This window comes from Branchiostoma belcheri, unplaced genomic scaffold (genome assembly GCF_001625305.1).
Source record: "Branchiostoma belcheri isolate BF01 breed outbred unplaced genomic scaffold, Haploidv18h27 scaffold47, whole genome shotgun sequence".
Classification (NCBI taxonomy): domain Eukaryota; kingdom Metazoa; phylum Chordata; class Leptocardii; order Amphioxiformes; family Branchiostomatidae; genus Branchiostoma; species Branchiostoma belcheri.
The window spans coordinates 2,135,179-2,142,069 of NW_017804098.1; the positions used below are offsets into that span (position 1 = coordinate 2,135,179).

At 39.4% G+C, this 6,891-nt stretch overlaps 1 protein-coding gene across 5 annotated transcripts in view; it reads left to right on the plus strand.

Moving 5' to 3' along the window:
- Window positions 1-6,891, plus strand: part of LOC109479261 (protein-arginine deiminase type-2-like) — a 31,890-nt gene that overhangs the window by 11,412 nt on the left and 13,587 nt on the right. The window lies entirely within an intron of this gene.

A 6,891-nucleotide genomic window follows, 5' to 3' on the forward strand; every position in this document is an offset into this window, starting at 1 on the left:
TCTTATGTAGACCGCCTCCTTAATTTTTGGGGAAAATTTGGGGTAAGTCCCAATTCTCTATCTAAGTGTTGGAAGTTAAAGCTTAGTCTTTATTTCATAATGATTTGTACCAACACAGATGAACTTTCATGCTAAGAAATTGTATTGATTAAATAATCGCAATAATAACACTTGGTACTTGTTACTTTTTTAAAAGGGAAAGGACTTTGGATACGTGACCCGTTACAGTCAGGATGAGGAGCCCAACTCCCTGGACTCCTTCGGGAACCTGGAGGTCAGCCCGCCGGTAACAGCAAACGGCAAGAAGTATCCGCTTGGACGGATTCTAATCGGATCTACCTCCCCTACGTATGACTTTTATTACTTCTAATAGCTAGTTAGACGTCGTGGGCATGTAGTAAATGATCTCTTTCGTCCCCTAAGGTTTGGGAAATTGTACTAAAGTGAGATGACCTAAATCCTAATCCTAAAACCCTAATGCTCTGTGGCGCGAGACATCACGGCGTTCACGTAGCGTTCTAAATCGAAAACATTCGTAACTAGAGTTCCCCGATCTCATACCTTCGCCAAATGACTGACAAATTATAGATTAGATTATTCCCCCCTGATTTAAGAAATAGGAACCTAATTTTCATGAATTATATCATTTTATCATAATCTCAACCAAAAGACAGTCTTATATAAACAAACAAGGCATTCTACAAGTATTTCCTAATAAATTATGCAAATGAGGTCCTGATTTAAATAAATTATGTTTAATGATGTTCACCTCAACTTAACTTTCAAATACCATAAGTATGAAATTACAGGCAGTTATCATTACATATTACATAATTATAAAATTTTCTCATTAATTATGCAAATTAAGTCATTATTAACATAATCAATATCTGCCTCTGTTTCTCTCGTTGTCAATTACCAATGTCACAAGCTTCAATTGTCTTATTATGGAATGCAACTGATTTATAGAATTTCCCCATAAATTATGCAAATTACATCCATATTTGCATAATTGTCACATAATTATATTAAGCATCACGTAAGCTACCTACATACCAAAAATCATGATGATCCGTCAACCGGTTATTGAGTTATCCTCTTTTGAATATTTTCAAGAATATATCCCTGCAGTTCCAGAGCAAGCCACTAGGGGGCCCAAACTCACGTCACTTCTTCCCCAGCACAAGAGCTACCTACCACCCAAATTTCATCACCATAACAGGTCTAGATCATGAGATATCAAAACCGGAAGCTCAGCTGCAGTACCATAACAAGCCGCTAGGGGGTCCAAAATCTAATCATTTTTAGGTCTCATCAAGACCTACCCACCTACCAAGTATCAAGACAATCCATCAAGGCCTTCTCAAGTTATCGTGTTGACAGACAGACACACACACACATACACGAACGCCTCTGAAAACATAACCTTCTTGGCGAAGGTAATAAACTGAAACTGAAACATTCTGCAATATCACATCGGCCAGTTGAAATACTCTTTTGATGATTTGGTATCGTGTGTTTATGCTACTGTTTTTGGTTTGGTAGCATTGATGGCATCTTTTAAAATGTGTGGCTTGTTATGTAAATTGTATTTTGATGGTTGTGATCACAAAGAAATGGTCAGATTTTGCCCTCCCAACGCCATTATTACCTCCATAAAAAATGGAGGTATTGTTTTTGGCGTGTCTGTGTGTGAGTGTCTGTCTCTGTGTGTGTTTGTGTTTCCGCACATTTGTAGTCAGCATTACTTCAGAACGCCTCTATGGATTGTGATGATATTTGGTATGTTGGTAGGTCGTAGGAAGCCAAAGGTCAAGGTAAAATATGGGCCTCCTGGTGGCTGACCTTGGTACTGCAGCAGAACTTCCAGTTTTGTGTCTTTTTGCAAGACCTATTTCAGGCCAAAGGTGCTACTGTATTAGCTTGTGTGTTTGAAAACAAAAACCTGTGTTATCTTGTTCTGTACTGTAGTGTAGTGTACTGTGTAAAAACATTTACAAAAACTCATATATTTCATGGAGGTATGAGATCTCCGACTTCTTGTTTTGTACTGAAGTGGACATTTGAGTTTTTGTATCTCATGTAATAGACATGCTATGCCCATTATTGCTGGCTGCAGTGTAGACAATGTTAAATGAAGCCCGAGTAAATCGCGCCTAGAAGCCAACTAATTGATTCCCTGGAGGCCAGTTAACCTCTGGCAGCGAAAGACTGTAATTTCAAATGTTCATTTTCTGTCAGCAGAAATCAGTACGGACGGAGGATGATGAAAGTTGTCCGCAGTTTCCTGAAGGCACAGAGAGTCCAGTCGCCTATAGAGCTCTACTCTGATTGGTTGGCAGTCGGCCATATTGACGAGTTTATGACGTTTGTTCCAGCAAGGGGAGGAAAGGCAAGTCTATATTCTTTCCTTGTAACGTTTTCACCCCCCTCCTCTGTTTAAATAGCTCATCAAATGTTTAATTCTTAATATATTTTACCTGTTTTACCTACTAGACATTTTAGACTATTTAAGTATATATGTGGTAGTCATTATTTTTAGTGATATTTTTAGTGATTTTTAGATTGATTCTTTATAGTGTTGTAAATGATGGCATCTCATTTTGGTTTGATGACATGTTGTTCAGGGTTTCCGGCTACTACTCGCCAGTCCAGATGCCTGCTACGCCTACTTAGGATGGCTGCAGGGACAGGGGCACGGGGATGTCCCTCTCTTCGAAGGTACGTATTGTACCAGCTGTCAGCCAATATACATAGGAATTCTGTATCTGTATCTGTATAGCCATAACACACCAGCTTCGCAGGCACGCGGCGCGGCGGCAGCTAGCTATATCACACCGAACGGCTTGTTACACTCAATCTTTGCACATTTGATTGCAGGCGTTGTTTGAAGCTTTCTAGCGATGTTGCCCGAACTGTGCTTGGCGGCAACGAGTTCCAGTCTACAATAGTTCTGGGGAAATACGAGTTTTTGAATACCTCAATTCTTGGTTGATAACTCTGATATTTGAAGGCATGACTGTTTCTTGTTCTTTTCTGGGCTGGTATCAGATACTTAGTGGTTGGTACATCCACCAGTTTATTAGTCATTTTGTACATCATGCACAGTCTGGAAATTCTACGTCTGTCTTCCAGCGACCCCCACTGTAGGTTTCTTTTTATTTCCGTTACACTAGCGCCCTTTGATAGTTAAGTTGTTCGTGCAGAATCTTGCAGCTTGGTTCTGTACCCTTTCCAGTCATTATCTTTGTCTTTCACACAACTTTCTAAAGCTGTTATCTCTGACAGCTAGAGGTGCTAACAGATAATGTTTTTGTTATTTATCCAGGAAAAGAGAGATATGGAACACCAGCTGCTGTCACGGTACAGCAACTTTTACAGGACAGCAAGTTGAGGGAGGAAAACCAAGTATTCCAGGTTTGTCAGACCATGGTGGTTTAGAAGACGGCCAAGATAATATTCTGAAAAGGTCTTATTTAAAACATTAAAACTCAGAAAATCTGGTTATAAGTTTTGTACATATGTTTCTCACCCAGAAGTAAATGAATATTAACAGTGTTGCAGTGGCAGAATCAGACATCTCAAAGTTCCAAGTGTGCGTGTCACCAGTGTCCCATCCCCAGAATGCAACGCGAAAACAGGGGGTCTAACCTCATTGTCAGATTCAAACCATAGTAATTTAATTAACCTTGAGCATAAAATGCCCCAGTATCTCAAAACACACTGAAAAACAAGCTGTTTAACGTCAACAGAATCATTCCGATGCCTTCCTATCCTTTGCAAATGAGGTTAGAAACCCTGTTTTCGCGTTGCATTCTGGGGATGGGAAACTAGTGAATGTGATACTTTGTGGTCAAGGTCAAACTCCATCCGTTAGTAAATAACTCATACTTGTTTGTAGACATTCCTTTTTTGTCACACGACTATAGAGTTGAAGGAAACATCTTTGTCGTTTTATTGTACATTTTCATTTAAAAGGATGATATCGACTGGAATCGTGACAAGTTGAAGCGCGAGTTGGGTCTGACAGAAGGAGACATAATCGACATCCCAGCATTGTTCAAGGAAGAGGACGGCTCGGGAGCAGGTAAAACACAACGTAGTGGACATCCGTATTAATAGTTTATATGTGGCGTATGTGTGGTGTAGTGGATAGAATATCCTACTGTCAAGCAACTGAACCAAGGTTCAATCCCCAGGGCTGGACTCAGACATTTCTGGACATGCACCCAGACGTTGTGCCCTTGGGAAAGGCACTTTAATAACACGTCTTTCCCCCCTCAGTTAGAGGGTTCCTGGGCCCTAGTAGGGTTGGGTTGGCGTTAGGAAGGGCATCCAGCCGTAAAAAATCTTGCTTCAACAAAAAGACTTGCATTTCGTGCAAGCACGTCTAACCCCAGGTTCGGTGTAAGATGACGTTAAAACGGTTTTAAAAATGCTTGGCCAGCTAGTCGTTCTTCAGCGTAACACACACATTAGAGAAATGTTTGTGTTTTACAGTTCGTCTTAGAATTCCTGAAATAAATTTTTTTGGCGTGTCTGTCTGTATGTATGTATGTATGTCTGTGTGTGTGTCTGTCTGTCTGTGTGTCTGTCTGTGTGTGTTTCCGCAACTTTGTAGTCAGCATGACTTCAGAATGCCTTCATGGATTGTGATGATATTTGGTATGATGGTAAGTCTTCGAAAGACAAAGGTCAAGGTCAAGTATGGGCCTCCTGGTGGATGACCTTGGTACTGCAGCAGAACTTTTGGTTTTTGTATCTTTTGTCCTGAACAAGCTATGGTCTTGACTTTTTAGTGACAGATAGCTAATCCTGTCAAAAATTAGTGGCGTAAGTTTGGTCCCCCTAGCAGCTTGTTCTGGAACTGCAGATTAGTTTCTGGTAAAAACTTTCAAAGCCAATAAGTCCACATTGGAACAACGTATTTTCATCATTTTTGGTGTGTAGGTACCTGAGAGACAGTTGTACATGATTAAATGCAAATTATGCAAATGAGGACTTAATTTGTATAATTAATGCGGAAGTTCTATAATTACAGTGTTTCATATAATGGTACTGCTATACATGTAATCTATTTAATCTGTGGCAGGCGGAACATCAACAGATATTGATTATGCAAATGATGATCTAATTTGCATAATTAATGTGAAAATTATGTGAATCCTTATTGATGAATGATGGGAATTTTATACCTCGCAACATGTGTAAGTTACTTAAAGGTTTGCGTCGCTATGCATATATTATGTTAATGTAGAGGTTGTTTGCATAATTAATGATGAGAAAGCAAGCCCATATTTCATGGAGGTATGAGATCTCGAAACTCTTGTTGGATAATGGATTAACCGCGTTTTGTCGCAATTGTAATGATTAACAAGAGTTCCACGATCTCATACCTTCACCAAATGATGTTAACCCTTGCGGGTGATGAATTATACAATTTCAATCATTGATTTAGTAAATAAGAGCCTCATTTGCATGGATTATATCAGTTGATCATATTCTCCACCCAATGACAGCCTTCTCTTAACAAAAAGGCTATTATAGCACTTCCACATAAATTATGCAAATTAGGTCATGATTTGAATAAATTATGTTTATTGATGTTCACCTTCACTTAACTTCCAAATGTGGCAAGTATAAATTCGGGGTGCAGCAGTTACAACTATGGAATTATAAAAATTTGCCATTAATTATGAAAATTAGACCCTCATTTACATAATCTATACCCTCAGATGTTTTCTCGTTCTCAAGTAGATGCCACAAGTGTTTCATATTTCTATTATCGAACAAAGCAGATTTATAGAATTTCCTCATTAATTATGCAAATTAGCTCCTCATTTGCATAATTGCCATCTGATTATGTCAAGCATCACTTCAACTACTAGTACCTACATACCAAAAATCACGATAATACGTCAACCGGTTCTTGAGTTATCGTCCTTCAAATTTTTTTCAACAAATGCTCCTGTAGTTCCAGAACAAGGCGCCAGGGGACCAAACTCATGTCACTTCTTCCCTACCCCAAGAGCTATCTACCAACCAAACTTCGTGACCCTAGCATGTCCAGAACATGAAATATCAAAACCGGAAGTTCAGCTACAGTACCTAGGAAAGCCGCCAGGGAGCCCAAAATCTAATCATTTCTAGGTCTCATGAAGACCTATCCACCTACCAAGTTTCATTCCAATCCATCCACTGCTTCTCGAGTTATCTTGCTAAACCACACAGATTATGTAAATATTGTAACTTGAACAAAATAGAAGACGAACGCCATTTTGTAACAGAATGTGAACTGTATAGCAAAGAGAGAAATGAACTGTATATGCTTGTACAACACCTATTCCCCTATTTCATGCGCTTAAGTACTGTAGAAAAATTCATATTTCTTATGCGACTAGACAAACCACCCATTGAAAATCAGATATGTAACATCTGTGTCCATAATATCACCATAGTCTTTAATATCGCCACCTTGAGAAAACGTGTGCTTAAAGATGTTTTTACTGCAATATCTGTATCTGTATCTGTATCTGTATAGCCGGTATAACCGCCTTTCGGCGTAACACACCAGCTTCGCAGGCACGCGGCGCGGCGGCAGCTGGCTATATTACACCGATCGACTTGTTCCACCTAACCCTTGAACTTCTAGCTCTAGACATTGTTTAAAGCTATCTATTGACAATGCCCCTACTGTACTTGGTGACAGTGAGTTCCACTCTGCGATAGTTCTAGGAAAGAATGAATTCTTGAACACCTCAATCCTTGGTTGATAACTCTGGTACTTGAATGCGTGGCTATTTCTTGTTCTCTTCTGAGCTGGTATTAGGTACTTAGTAGTTGGGACATCCACCAGTTTATTAGTCATTTTGTACATCATGCATAGTCTAG